Below are 15,823 nucleotides of genomic sequence, written 5' to 3'. Positions count from 1 at the left end.
TGCATTGTGCTCTGCACATGCTTGGGATGTTCTCTCTCCTCCTCCCCATACTCCTCTCTCTCTCTCTCTCAAAATAAACTTAAAAAAAAAAAAAAAAAAGTTCTCATCACAAGAAAAAAATTTAAAAAAAAGTATATGCATCAAAATGCTCAGAGTGTAGGTGGTGGAATTAGGAGTAAATTTAATTTTCCTTATACCTTCTGTTATTGACTGAATTTTTTACACTGTGCATGAATTTTATAATAAGAGACATTGTTTAGAAAATACATGTACCTTACACAAAAGGACACCTTAACATGAAAAAGGGTACAATATTGAACAGGATAAAGAACTGCCAGGGTGCGGCACCTGGCTAGCTCAGTCAGTGGAGCATGCGGCTCTTGATCTCCAGATTGTGAGTTTGAGTCCTACGCTGGGTGTAGAGTAACTTAAGAAATAAAATCTTAAAAAAAAAAAAAAAAAAAAAAAAAAAAAAAAAAAGAATTGCCAGGGTGCTTGGCTGGCTCAGTTGGAAGAGCATGCAGCCCTTGATCTTAGGTTGTGAGTTCAAACCCCACACTGGTGGCGGGTCGGGGGGTGGGGAGTTAGAGACTATTTAAATAAATAAATAAACCCCTAAAAAAAAAAAAAAAAAGAATTGCCTACTCTTAGGGGTGGGAATGGGCTACCAAGAAAATAGTGAGTAAAGTGAGAGAGACCTTGCTTGACTAATAATGACAATGGGCTTCAAACTGAGTATAATTTGCACCCTCTCTACTCCTATGGGCCAAAAAACTCCCATGTCACATCACATACATTTTTAAACTTTTTTTAACGTTTATTTATTTTTGAGAGAGACAAAGACAAAGCATGAGCAGGGGAGGGGCAGAGAGAGAGGGAGACACAGAATCCGAAGCAGGCTCCAGGCTCTGAGCTGTCAGCACAGAGCCCAACACAGGGCTCGAACCCACAAACTGAAAGATCATGACCTAAGCCAAAGTCAGACGCTCAACTGACTGAGCCACCCAGGTGCCCCACATCACGTATATTTTTGACTAAACATCTGTTCACCAGCTTGATTAATTCCTTGGTTTTCAGACTCTACTAAATTAACGTCTGGCTATATTTCAAAATAACATGATCCTCAAGAGGCAAAGAGCAGTCACACCTGAGGCCCACGTACATGTGTCCACTTCAGAGGCAGCTCAAAAAACTCTTGTACAAGCACAGTAAAACTAAACTAAGTACAGCTTTCCAGAATCCTCCCTTTAAGGGGAAAATGTTCAAACACACATTTAAGAAGCACTGAAGCATCTTATTTTGTGCACTTCCTTCTTACTGGACTCTCTACACTCTACATATAAGAACATTTCAAGAATTTAAAAACCCACTATTTAAGCTGTCTTTTGAATACAGCTAAGTTAAAATGTGAATACAACAATCCAAATAGGCAAAACTCACCCTAAACTAAAACTATAGCACAAGAGAGTGGCTCAGCAGAGATTACCATACTCATCCCACACAGTGAAATTCATTAATACCCAATACCCTACTTCACTAGCACAGAAACTCACAAGGGAAGGGATTTTTTTCTTATTTGTTCATTGATGATCTCAAGCATCTAGAACAGTACCTGTCACATATGAGGTGCAGGGGGGAAATGTGAATGACTGTATATAGCAATAAACAAAGTCTTCACTTAAATTAAAATATTACACACAGGGGTGTCTGGGTAGCTCAGTTGGTTAAGCATCCAACTTTTGATCTCAGCTCAGGTTATGATCTCACTGTTCCTGAGATCGAGCCCCAGCACAGAGCCTGCTTGGGATTCTCTCTCCCTCTCTCTCTCTCTCTTTCTCTGCCTCTCCTTCTCCTCTGCTTCTGCTCTCTCTCTCAAAATAAGTAAATTTTAAAAAATTACATTCAGACACACATTAAATCAATTTGCAAATGTCTCCAAGAGAAAAGGATGTTGAAGAGTTTCCCACTAATCTATGCATTCACCTAAGAATATAAAGCTAATACAATTTTGTTAATCAAATACTTAGGTGTTACAAACACATGGCAATGAGATGTAAATTATGGGGAAAAGAGGGCAAGGTAGCATGTATACATGATAGATATCCATGTTAGATGTTCAGGCCTCATCCATGGGGATGAGATGACAGGCACTTAGGTCCCTAGGAGTGGCAGGAGAGACAAGATAAATCACCTGCAGAACCCACACACCACAGGCTAGCTCTAAAGGTGAGGATGAGAAGACTGACACACATGACTTAGGCTTTGTGTTTAATGTAACTTGGAAAGCTATGATGCAGACAACCTGATTCAAACATCTTCAAATGTGTATTAACAGACTACCACGTAGCTTGCTGATGCTGGTTATTAAGATCAATGCCCTTTTTTTGAATTCTATGACATAGTTTGACTTTCTATATCCTTTTTATAGGGAAAAGATGTGTGACCAACTTGCAGAAATAGTCTTGTTTGCTTGCCAGATATATTTCTCATTGTAAATTTGCATGCTGGCTAATTATAACAGCTTGAAAGTTACATAAATGTCCAACAATAGGGAATCAGTTAAGAATAAAATTCATTATAGTGCATATATATATATAAGACTACACAGCCATTAAAAAACATGATGTAAAAGTAGAGATTGCCATGGGAAAATGTCCACAAATAGAGGACATTTAGAAAATCAGGTTACAAAACAGATGTATCAAATAATCCCGGCTATGTTTAAAAAACTAAATAGGAGAGAAAAAAACCTGGCAGAACGTTACTAAGCATGGGGTTGTGTCTCAGGGTACAGCTAAAGACGCCTTGTTTTATACTGTAATTTTGTAAATTTAGGTCTCATTTTTCTGCATTTTCCAAACTTTCTATAATGAAAAATAATTGCTTCTATAATCAGAAAACAAGCAGCAATAATTTTGTTTTTCAATTTTCATTCAGATGACCTTAGGCAAGTTAATCAACCTCTCTTTACCTATAAAAATGGGGATAAAAGGACTCCTGCCTTTAGGTTACCAGGACATGTAAATGCTTACAACAATCCCTGGCAAGTGGGAGTTGCTCAGTAAAGGTTAGCTATTAGCTCTGAAATTCTTGCGAGTATGCATGTGTACTGGAGGGCCAGGCCTGTCTCACGGGTAGGGTAGAGCCAGCCTGAGAAGCCAGCAGGCCTCTCCATCTAATTCCACAACAACTAACAAAGGTAGAAAGGGAAATTAAGGGCTGAGTTCACAAATTCCCAAGTCTTTAGACACCAGGGAAAAAAAGTAAATGTGAGTGAAGCAGCTGGGAGGCTGACAAGGAGCAGGGTGCTATGGCTCTGCAGAAGTGGCAGCGGGAGGGGGGATGCTCCTCAGAAGTACCTCAATTTGGCCTATTTTATTAATCTCTACAGCCAACATGAGGCTCGAACTTACAACCCTGAGACAAAGAACTGCATGCTCCTCCGACTGAGCCGGCCAGGAGCCCCATTCCACTTATTTTAAAAGCCTGCAGGGGTGCCTGACTGGCTCAGTCAGTTGAGCGTCTGATTCTCGATTTTGGCTCAGGTCATGACATCCTGGTTTGTGAGTTCAAACCTCACATTGGGATTCTCTCTCTGCCCCTCCCCACTCCCATGCTCTTTCTCTCCCTCAAAAGAAATAAACTTAAAATTAATTTTTAAATAATAAATAAATAAATAGCCTGCACTGGCCTAACAGCCCCCATCTACCCTGTAGCTGCCCTGATTTGTGCATTAAAGTATCCACAGAAAAGACCAATTTTTTTTTTTTTTTTAATTTTTTTTTCAACGTTTTTTATTTATTTTTGGGACAGAGAGAGAGACAGAGCATGAACGGGGGAGGGGCAGAGAGAGAGGGAGACACAGAATCGGAAACAGGCTCCAGGCTCCGAGCCATCAGCCCAGAGCCCGACGCGGGGCTCGAACTCACGGACCGCGAGATCGTGACCTGGCTGAAGTCGGACGCTTAACCGACTGCGCCACCCAGGCGCCCCAGAAAAGACCAATTTAAAGTGATAGGAATTTACAGGTTGTTGTACGCCATCCCAGTCAATGCTCCTCTTTCTTCAGGGTGTTCACAACTGGGTTTCAAGTTGCCAGTGTTCCCTCAGGTAGGATGTTGTTAAAACACCAGCAATGAACAGGTTTGTTTGTTTAAGTAGGTTCCATGCACAACACGGGGCTTGAACTCATGAACCCAAAATCAAGTCACATGCTCTACCAGCCAGGCACCTCAACAATGAACAGTTTCTATGCTCACGTGTCAGTCGCTGTTATCAATGACGGAAACCAACTGTATAACCAACCTGTGGTAAGAAAGGGATTCCAGGGTTGGGGACGTCTGGCTGGCTCAGTCGGTGGCACATGCAACTCTGATCTTGGAATTTTGAGAGGTCCACGCTGGGTGTAGAGAGATTCCTTTAAAAAAAAAAATCTTAAAAAAAGAAAAAGAAAGGGATTCCAGGGTTACACAGTTGAGGGGTCCCGTAGGTAAGTTAGTCTGACTGCTTCCAGCCCAAATGACCAGGGAGGGAATTCAGAGAGTAGGAACTAATACTGGACCAAATGTAATCTGTCCTAGAATTTCAGGGACCACACGATTTATTGTCACAATGGGGATACTTCTTTTTTTTTTTTTTTTAATTTTTTTTTTAATGTTTGTTTATTTCTGAGACAGAGAGAGACAGAGCATGAACAGGGGAGGGGCAGAGAGAGAGGAAGGCACAGAATCTGAAGCAGGCTCCAGGCTCTGAGCTGTCAGCACAGAGCCCGACGCGGGGCTCGAACTCAGACTGTGAGATCATGACCTGAGCCAAAGTCGGACGCTTAACTGACTGAGCCACCCAGGCGCCCCAACAATGGGGATACTTCTTACTTCTGAGACTGGAAAGGAATGCTATTAATAATTCCACCAGAGGGGTGCCTGGGTAGCTCAGTCTGTTAAGCGTCCAACTTAAGGTCAGGTCATGATCTCCCGGTTTGTGGATTTGAGCCCTGCGTGGGACTCTGGGCTGACAGCTCAGGGCCTGCTTTGGATTGTGCCTCCCTCTCTCTCTCTCTCTCTCTCTCTCTCTGTGCCCCTCCCTGGCTGATGTACTCTCTCTCAAGAATAATAAATATACTTTAAAAATAATAATTACACCAGAGGGCGCCTGGGTAGCTCAGTCAGTTGACTCTTGATTTTGACTCAGTTCTTGGGATCCACATCAGGCTCCATGCTGAGAGTAAAGCCTGCTTAAGACTCACTCTCTCTCCCTCTGCCCCTCTCCCCTGCTGGTGTTCTTTCTCTGTTAAAAAAGCAGGAGGGGGAAGAGGGCTGGCACCTGGGTGGCTCAGTCGACTATTGACTTCAGCTCAGATCATGATTTTATAGTTTGTGAGATCAAGCACTGTGTTGGGCTCTGCACTGACAGCGCTTCTCTCTTTCCCTCTCTCCTGCCCCTCCATTGCTCTCGCGTGCTCTCTCTCTTTGAATAAATAAACATTAAAAAAAAAAAATTGGAGCAGGACATTGGGTCTTGACTAGAAATGTCTCAAACAAATTGGGACATATGGCTACCCAATTAAAATCATAGTGTTCCCTAAGGCCTAGGGTAAATTCCACTCTTCACTTGAAAACTATCTACTTTTTTTTTTTAATGTTCATTTATTTTTGAGAGAGAGACAGATAGAGGGCGAGCTGGGGAGGGGCAGAGAGAGAGAGGGAGACACAGAATCCAAAGCAGGCTCCAGGCTCTGAGCTGTCAGCACAGAGACGGGGCTCAAATTCACGAACCACAAGATCATGACCCAAGCCCAAGTCAGATGCTTAACCCTGAGCCACCCAGGTGCCCTGAAAACAATCTACTTTTATGGCATTTAGAAACCACTCTCTTCAAACCACTGTGTACTAGTAAATAACCCAGTAGACTTATTTAAAGGGTTTACTACCCACAGAGGTTTGGGATCTTCCTTTCTGGAATGCTTGGATTGAAAGCCAAGAGGCTCTACAGCCAGAATGAGGACCCTGGGTCCCAGAGCTGATATACTGAAAAGCATTTCAGAAGGCAGTAGTGATTAGTTGATCTCTCAGTTACTGGTCCCTCCCTAGATCCCTGACACCACATCAGCCTCAGGGAGGAGAGACTAAGAGGACTACTCTGAGCAGCAGCTCCACATGGACACAGCAGGGTCAGGAGCTGTCCCACCAGCCACCCTGTTCCCTTTTCCTTCTAGGGGTTATAGGTCGGCCACTGGCTCAGAAGCCACCAGTGCAGTAGTGACAGGAGACCATGATTACAGGCCCAAGACCATGTCCATGGTTGAGACCAGCTAGGACTTATATTTCATGTGCGTTCTACCTAACAACTATCTTCCAGATTCTACTGGAAAACAGAACTACATTACATTCCCATGGTCTGTTTGATAATTATCCTATTCAGCTCTTTTCCTTTCTATGTTGTGAATTTTTAGCTTCTCAAGTTTGCTCTCTTTTCCCTCCTCCTTTACTAATTAACAGAATTCCAAGTCTGGCTTTGAAACTACAGACCTTCCCACCTACTGGTGAAAAAAGTCTCAGCTAGATCAAAGGAAAAAATATTTCTCTGTTCTCCTACAGCTGCAGAAAAGCACGTACTATTCAATGTCACAAAAGTGTTCTTGTTAAGGTTGTTTTTAAGGAGTCCTTCAAGACTCTTGGACTTCAGAGATTGCTACCACATCCTGGGAAAGTAGTCTTTAACTTTTAAAGTCTGTAATTCTGACGGACTTACTTAATTTGTAGTCTTGGTAGCACTATTTAAATAGATATGCTAGGTTTTTTGGCTCACTCATGACCACAAAGTGTGTGATTTTTCATTCTTAAACCAGGAGAGGATCATTATTAGCAACCTTCTCTACTCATAAGAGCATGGAAATAAAAATGAACAACAATGGCTTTATTGGATTTCGGTGTTTTGGTTTTTTTTTAATGTTTGTTTATTTTGAGAGAGAGCGGACGACTGAGCCACTCAGGCATCCCTTATTGGATTTCATTTTCAAATAGAATTTGACAATCAAATGTTTAAATTAATTTTATCAGCAATAAACCTCTAACTACTTAAATGTCTGGTGGTTGAAGTTACTCTTTTTGCCCTCAGCAAATCTCTAAGAGGAGTGACCCCAGCTGTCTGGATCGGAGGGAGTACATCAATCCTATACTAGGACCAGGGCTCACTCACTCAGCAACCAGGAGAGTAGAACAGGAATGGGCTCCTGGCCCTCCAAGCAACTAGGAAAGGTCTTCATCTTCTAGAGGCAAAATGGTCTGTCCTGTCAGCATAACTTTCCAGTCTTCTTCCTATTCCCTGGGATGAGAGGTCCCTATGATTTCACTAAGGGGACAGAGGGGAGAAAGCAGGGTTGGAGGTCCCATTGCCCATCACCCAGACACCTTTTCTCAGTCCAACCTCAAAAGAGGGGCCACTGGATTCAGACTGGGACTTATTTGAACATGAGGGTTCTGAGAATTTGAGGGGATCCAGATCCAAAGTCCTGTTTTCTACTCTGCCTCCATTTCCAAGCAAACATGAAGATGCAGATTCTAAATAGGACACATAAAAACTGTAAATGCTAGGGGTGCCCGGCCAGCTCAGTCAGAAGAGCATGTGACTCTTGATCTCAGGGTTGTGAGTTCGAGCCCCGCTTTGGGTATAGAGATTACTTAAAAAATAAAAAAATGATTAATAACATAGGAAAAAAAAACAAACACCTGCAAATGTTACTACACTCTGCTCACTTAGAAATCCTAAGTCCACGGGGAACTGAGGAAGGTGGAAAGGAATCCATCTTAAGCCTTCCTTCACAGTACCTCTGAACCAGAGTTCAGACCTGGGAGAAAAGGCTGCATAACATTGGTAATAGTAAAATAAACCAAAAATAAATAAGTAAGATAAAGACAAAATAAAATTAAATTTAAAAATAAATAAATTAATTAATTAATTAATTAAATAAAATAAGGGGCGCCTGGGTGGTTCAGTTAGTTAAACGTCAAACTTCAGCTCAGGTCATGATCTCACGGTTCATGAGTTGGTTCCTGAGTTGGAGACCCACATCAGGCTCTGTACTGACAGGGCAGAGACTGCTTCGGAACCTCTGTCTCCCTATCTCTCTGTCCCTCTCCCACTCTCGTTCCCTCTCTCTCTCAAAAAAAAAATTTAGAAAAAAATTAAATTAAAAAAATAAAATAAAACCAGGAGAGAACTTACTAGAATGAATCTATATTCTTAACAAAAGAATTCAAAAGCCTTTAGAATTACTATGTAACAGGTACAAGTTGCAGGCAGAGCAGGACAGGGGCTCCTAAGGCCTTCCTGCACACACCACACTATGGTTCTTTATCCAGCCCAGATACACAAGACCTCCCCACTTTCCAAATGGCTTATCACTTCAGTTTTATAGACTGAAAATCCTATTCACAGGCAAGGGAAAAGAGTCAGCATGTTAAGGAATCAGGATATCAGGGCAATTCTTTGCTGATGAGCCCTCTAATTTCATGGCTGCAGTCAAGCTAACTGTCCTCCTCTGTTCCTGCCTCTTGGCTCCTTCCCACTGGCTCTAGATACTCCATTTGATTCCTTCTTTCCTCTCTTCTCATGACCAACTGTAGACTTTCCAGCTTTCCACTATCTTGCTGTCCACTCTAACCTAAAAAAAAGCTTAGATAAAGGTTTTTCTGCTAAAAACCACAGAAATACAGAGAACCGGCAGTTAAAGCCTGGTCTGTGTTTCTGGTTTTCCTTTTTAGGTGATATTCTGGGAATCCCTTTTCTTTTCTTTTTAATATTTTAATTTTTGAGAGAAAGAGAGAAAGCTTGGGGGAAGGGCAGAGAGAGAGGGGACAGAGGATCTGAAGCAGGCTCTACACTGAAAGCAGAGAGCCCAATGCGGGGCTTGAACTCACAAGCTGTGAGATCATGACTTGAGCCAAAGTCAGATGCTTAACCAACTGAGCCACCCAGGCACCCCTGGGAATCTCTTTCCTACCACACTTTTCATTATCAAGGGTGGATTTCAACTCCATCCCATTCATACATACTTTCTCCAACACTTATACTGGGGGCCTCCTTTTTTAACAAAATATGGGGGGCTGGCAAACTCCAGATTGGAGTCTTCCACCTTAATGTCCCCCCCCCCATTTAATATAATTAAATCATTCTGATACAGGGTTATAATGACAAAAGGAACTAGACTCATTTCACATATTTGGGGGAAGCTGGAGGAATATGCTCTCTCCGACAGACAGAACCTACTCTGAGGTGTGGATGGGCCCAGTGGGCAATTCCTTTTTGTGTGTCTGGGATGGAAAGATGACAGTGGCAGTGGGCATTCACCCTAGATACCTACCAGTCAGTCCCAGGCCTAAGATCCTGCTGTGGGAATGCTTACACAGAACTCCAGGCAGGAGAAAGGCAAGAACTGAGAACACTTAGAAAACTGCGCAATGTTAATGAATCTTGGGGTCCTGAGTTTCAGCCCCACATGGGGGTGGGGGTAGATTTTACTTAAGACAAGACAAGACAAGAAAAGAAAAGAAAAGAAAAGAAAAGAAAAGAAAAGAAAGAGAGAGAGAGGAGAGAAAAGAAAAGAAAAAAGAGAAGAAAGACAGAAAGACAGAAAGACAGAAAGAAAGAAAGAAAGAAAAAGGAATCTCTTGCCTCAGGGCCCAGCAGCACGTCAAGGCTCTCTCTGTCAAAAACACTGGGAATTAGGACCTGTACAGCTCCATCCAGAAACACTTGCATCAAAAGAGGGCTTGGCATACCAATAAGGGACATTTCAAGCCTTCCGTCTGGCATAAACATAAATACTATAAATTAGAAATAAATAAATACTGACTAAAACCAAAACCCAAAACAGAAGAAGCTTGAGCTCAGCTATTCGGAAGGTGTGAAGCCCTGGAGGCTCTCCAGACCCTGAAGCGTTCCACCACACACGAGCGGGGAAATGTGGAGAAAGACGGAGCCACAGTTAGTGAGAAACTGCAGTTAAGCCTTCCAGTCAGACCAGTCGGGTCACAGGAAGTCCTTACTCAGCGCGCTGGTGTTTCCCTTAATTCTTCAGCATCAGTCCGTGTAAAGAGCCTTCTGGGTGCAGTCCAGGCGATTCCACTCTTCGTTTCCGAAGCCCACGTCCACATCATCGAAGGTCACCGGCCCCTGCAACAGGAGGTTTGTGCACTATGGTCCGGGGTCATCCCAGCACCTGCTCCTCGAAGGAGAAGCAGGGCTGGGAACTTGAGAAGCGGGGGAGAGACGCGCTGAGAAGAGGCGGTCGGGGGGGCACCGAGAGTGGCAGGGCCCGACGACCCCGGGTAGGGGGAGAGACAATGCCGAAGTGGACCCCCGCGAGGGGGCTCGGGACCTGCACCCACTCACCTTGGGCGCTGGGGATAACAGAAAAGTAAAGTACACACCGTCCGCCCTCAGCAACAAACTTCCGCCCTCAGCAACAAGCTTCCGCCCCACACTCAGTAGAGCAGCAAAACTCCGCGCGCCCAGCCCTCCACGCGTCCGCCGGAGCCTCGGGCCCCGCCCCTAGGCAACTTCGTGCCCTCTCTAGGCTGCGCGGAGGACCTTGCGTCTCGGTGGGCCGCTCCGTAGCTCGCTTGGAGCGCCGGTCCCGGCTTGGACCGGAAACATGGCGACCCGGGCCTCGGCGATTCTGCGAGGCTTGGTCCCCTCACTCTTCATGTTTCACGCGAATCATCTTTTTTTTTTTTTTTTTTATTTTTTTATTTATTTATTTATTTATTTATTTTTCGATGTTTATTTATTTTTGAGAGAGAGAGGGAGAGGGAGACACGGAAGCCAAAGCGGGCTCCAGGCTCCGGTCTCTGGGGTTGTCAGCACAGAACCAGATGCGGGGCTCCGACCCAGAAACCGTGAGACCATTACCTGGGGCGAAGTTGGCCGCTTAAGGGACTGAGGCACCCAGCCGCCCTGCGAATCGTCTGTAAAACTACTTTTCCCCATTGTATTTCCTAGTGGACCACTAAAGAGGAAAAAAAAAAAAAAAAAGGCAGTGTCACCCCTAATATAAGGAAATGACCACTGTTACCATTTTAGAGACTTTTATTCCTATAATTTTCTACATATAGTTTAATATTTTTGTGTTTTTGTCATCTCCAATTTTCCTACTTGATTTTGTCACGTAAGCGCTCGCCCCTCCTTCCCACACTGTGATACCCGTTGTAATACTACGTTGACTGGATTATCATCGCTTATTTATTCATTCTGTATCAAATCACCCACACTGAGCCCAGGAATACCAGCCTTCCACTGAATAGCACCACCGAAGTGGGTCTCAGCCTGTCCTTAGGGAAGTGCTGTGAGGCTTGTTACCGTTTTCACCCCAGGGGCCGTGCTCTTGTTACACAGTCCCTCTCTATAATCACTCAAAGGAGGACATTTTTATGGTCTTGGTATCAAGAATAGAGCAACGGGTTAGTTTTGGCCTATGGACCCAGGGAGTTTTGAATTTGAATTGAGCTGGTTGTTAGAAAGCTAACAGCAAATCTTACCAAAGGATTAAGGGGGCCAATAAATGCAAAGGTGACTTCCTACTCAAATCTGTTTATTCTCAGAATGCAGCCGGCTTCCATGTTTCTAGAGATAACATTCTTGCCTAGCCTAACAATAAGAAAATGTTGGTTTCCTTATTTTGCAGAATCAAGGTTTCAGTAGAAACCAGCCAGAACCGGTTAAGACAGCCAGCCTTCTCTTTGAGCATGCACCTGTGTCTGATGGATGAATATTTGATACAGAAGGGTCTAAAACCCCACCCTCGAATCATACCAAGGAGGCCATTCTCTGATCATAGAAGAGGCATACAGAAGATATGTGAAGGTACAGCCAATGAAATCACTTCAATCCTTCCCTTACTTAATAATTACCTTTAACTGATTTTGAAATCATGTAGCTCCTTTTCCCTATACCCAGATCCTTTTTCATTTACCTTTAAGTATCCCTGACTCTCCCCCTTTGAGAAGAGGAATTTGAGGATTGCCCTCCCTTCTCCTTTGGTTGCCTCTTTTCTTTTCTTTTCTTTTCTTTTCTTTTCTTTTCTTTTCTTTTCTTTTCTTCTTCTTCTTCTTCTTCTTCTTCTTCTTCTTCTTCTTCCTCTCCTCCTCCTCCTCCTCCTCCTCCTCCTCCTTCTCCTCCTCCTCCTTCTCCTCCTTCTTCCCTCCCCCTCCTCCTCCAACTCCTCCTTCTTTTTTTTCAAGTAAGCTGGATGCCTAACCAGGGGCTGGAACACACGATCCTAAGATCAAGAGTTTCAAGCTCCAGCTCATCCTGAATAAACCCTTTCCTTGCTGCATACTTGATGTCTCAGTTGATTGGCTCTGCTGCACATTGGTCCTATGAACTTGGGTTTGGTCACAAATTTGGTGAGCCAGCCAGGAACTCTTTGACCTTGGTTCAGTGGCCCCAGCTATTAATGGGAGTCTGGTGGTGAGTCTAAGCAGCTGCCTAGGCTCTTTGTCCTAGAGACCTTACTCTGGGGGCCCCACCCCACTTCAGCTCCACTGACCTTCAGGTGCTTAATTTAACTCTTGTGGCAAAGGAAACAGCTTTTGGTTTCAGTATGGACAGATATCTCTTTGGTGAGTAACCTCAGTACAAGTGACTAAATTCTTATTTCTTCCTCCCATTTGGTGGCCTCCAAATAAGGGGTTTTAGTTTGGCTCTCATAGCCTTTTTTTTGTTGCTTGATTAAGAAAAGGTTGACTGGGGTGGGGGGTGGGGGGTCGGTGCCTGGGTGGCTCAATGTGGTTAAGTGTCCAAGTCTTGATTTTGGCTCAGGTCATGATCTTGCAGATGGTCATGAGATTGAGCCCTGTGTTGGGCTCTATACTTGATGTGGAGCCTGCTTAAGATTCTCCCTCTCTCTCTCTCTCTCTCTCTCTCCCTCTGCTCCCCCCCCCTCAAAAACAAAAACAAAAACAAGTGGAAAAGAAAAGATTGGCTAGGAAGCCATTTGATTCAGTTGGTGAAGCCCTGACTTTTAGAGTGGAGCTAGAGAACCTTTGTTCACAGAGGTACTCTTGGCTTCATTTGGCTCATTTGTTGCTGCAGCTTTTGGTATCTTTGCATTAAACTGGCTGTGTTCTAATTGGAAAATAAGAAATGACAATTTGATCCCTGCATGCAGCCCTTTGGGCTATATTCTCCAAAATTGGACAATGTTTAGTTATGAATCTATGAAAAGGAAAAAGATGATCTTTTGCAACAATGCTTGGCCACAATATTCATTAGACTCTGGAAAAAAATAGCCAATTAATGGATCCCCAAAGTGTAATACCATCTTGCAATTAGATTTGCTTTGTAAAAGGGAAGATAAGTCTTTTTTTTTGCTTTTGTATCAAAATAAGCCAGCTCAGAGAAGATGTAAAATTCTACTCCAACAAACCAGTGACAATAAAAAGACTGTGTTGCCTGATCCTCACCAGGGAGAGGAGGATGATTTATTGATTACTTGAATTAAACTCCTGTACAGCTCTTCCACCCCATGGGGGCACTGGAGCTACTGTCCCTTCTCAGCAGCCCCAGTCCCAACAGCCTGAGCCCCTACAGGGCCCTAAACCAGGACCCTCAGCCTTAGGGGGTCAACAGGTAGGAATGGTCTCCCCTTCTCATACCCTGACTCAATTTGTTCAGGGAGCCACTCGTTCCCAGGGAAGACAAAATCTGCTAAAGCAAGTCCCAATTGGAGGCTTAGGTGCGGTGGGGATAACCTATAGGAATGATTTGGGTCCACTCTTCACTTGAAATTTTTTTTAATGTTTCTTTATTTGTTTTGAGAGAGAGAAGGGGAGAGCACAAAGAGAGGGACAGAGAGAAAGGGAAACAGAGAATCCCAAGGAGGCTCCGAGCTTTCAGCACAGAGCCCGACACAGGGCTCGAACTTACAAACCGTGAGATGATGACCTGAGCTGAAATCAAGTGTTGGACACTTAACTGACTGAGCTACCCAGGCACCCCTGAATTTGTTTAATTGGAAAAACAGCATGCCTACTTACAGAGATGACCCCAAGAGGATGGAAAATCTGTTCCCATCTATTTTTGTCACCCACAACCCCACTTGGACAGGTGTACAAAATTTGTTAAATATTCCCTCATTTCTGAGGAATGCCACATGATGCTAGGAAAGGCTAGGGAAGAAGTTAACTGGCTACATGCTAAAACTCTCATAACTTCCTAAGAGCTAATGCTATACTGCCCTCTCCTACTGTGGATCCCAACTGGAACATCAAGGTGGAGACTGAGGTAAGCTTGAACACTATCACGGTGATATTTTAGGTGGATTAAGAAAAGGGGTCCCTACTCTGTGCAAAAGATTTTTTTTATTTTGGTGTAGTCCCAATAGTTTAATTTTACTTTTGTTTCCCTTGCCCGAGGAAAACATATCTAGAAAAATGTTTTTATGTCTGACGTCAAAGAAATTACTGCCTCTGTTTTCTTCATGTCTTATGGTTTCAGGTGTCACATTTAGGTCTTTAATCCATTTTGAGTTGTTTTTGTACAGTATAAGAAGGTGGGGGCACCTGGCTGGCTCAGTCGGTGGAGCATGTGACTCTTGATCTCGTGGGGAGTTCAAGCCCCACGTTGGGTGTAGAGATTACTTAAAAATAAAATCTTAAATAAAAAGAGGGGTGCCTGGGTGGCTCAGTCAGTTAAGCATCCAACTCTTAATTTTGGCTCAGGTTATGATCTCAGTCGTAGGATCAAGCCCTGTGTCGGGCTCTGTGCTGACAACCCACAGCCTACTTAGAATTCTCTCTCCCTCCCTTTCTCTCTCTCTCTCTCTCTCTCTCTCTGCCCCTCCCCAGTTCATTCTCTCTCTCTCTCTCAAAATAAATAAATAAACTTAAAAAAAAAAAAAAGGAAGAAAGCATAAATGGAATGAAGACCCTTCAGACTTTCTTGAAAGAATTTTTGAGATCCTGGGTCAGCGTAGCTATGGCGGCTGTGTCCTTTCCACTTGTGTCCGCCGACTGCCTGTGGCCTTTGTGCCGCTGCCCCGGGTCCCCATGCTGGCCGCAGTCCGGCTGCTCAGCAACACCCTGTACCCGCCGGGGCCCAGGGGAGGCCTAGGTTTCCGCATCCTGCCTTGATGCCCTGCCTCAGTGCTCACACAGGTTCCAATAACACAGTTGTGCCGCCAGTAGAGTGATGCGCCCACTTTGACATTAGAGGGAAATCAAGGACCGTGTTCTTTACATCTGAAACTCTATGACAAGATCGACCCTGAAAAGTTCTTGGTAAATTCCCACTTTATGAAAGACCTGGGCTTAGACAGTTTGGACCCAGTGGAGATTATCATGGCCATGGAGAACGAATTTGGGTTTGAAATCCCTGATACAGATGCTGAGAAGTTAATGTGTCCACAAGAAATCGTAGATTACATTGCAGATGAGAAGGATGTTTATGAATAAAATATCAGACCCCGTTTTTTCACTGAGAGAAGACTCAGAAGATGCTGGCAAGTGTCTGGAAGTGAGAACGCATTTTGGCATTATTGCTGCCTTTGACAGAGTAATTCTGTTTAGACTTGTATTTAAATTGCCTGTTTTGCCCTTTGAAAATAAATCTATAAAACAAAAAAAAACAAAACAAAAAAAAAGAATTTTTGAAAACATTCAATATGATGTTTTTTGGGCAAAATGCCCCAGCCATTCAAAAGAAACTCCAAAGGCTGGAGATGCATTAGGAATATCTGTGTCACAATTGGTTGAGGTTGCTTTAAAGTTTTTAACAGCAGAGACCAAGTGCAAGAAAGAAAAGAGCATTAGAAAATGAAATAGCA

The 15,823-nt window shown here is 43.7% G+C and overlaps 1 long non-coding RNA gene and 1 pseudogene across 1 annotated transcript; one reads left to right on the top strand and one right to left on the bottom strand.

Annotated features, from left to right (window-relative positions):
- Positions 1 to 3,764: 3,764 nt before the first annotated feature.
- Positions 3,765 to 10,848, bottom strand: LOC125938360 (uncharacterized). The gene is made up of 3 exons (XR_007462684.1): positions 10,393 to 10,848; positions 10,047 to 10,173; positions 3,765 to 4,417 (listed from the first exon to the last, which is right to left on the bottom strand). It is a non-coding gene; the product is annotated as an uncharacterized LOC125938360 (long non-coding RNA).
- Positions 10,849 to 12,601: 1,753 nt separating this feature from the next.
- On the top strand, positions 12,602 to 15,619 carry LOC125938184 (acyl carrier protein, mitochondrial-like; annotated as a pseudogene).
- Positions 15,620 to 15,823: the final 204 nt, after the last annotated feature.

This window comes from Panthera uncia (genome assembly GCF_023721935.1).
Source record: "Panthera uncia isolate 11264 chromosome B2 unlocalized genomic scaffold, Puncia_PCG_1.0 HiC_scaffold_24, whole genome shotgun sequence".
Classification (NCBI taxonomy): domain Eukaryota; kingdom Metazoa; phylum Chordata; class Mammalia; order Carnivora; family Felidae; genus Panthera; species Panthera uncia.
This window is presented reverse-complemented; position numbering and strand designations above follow the sequence as displayed.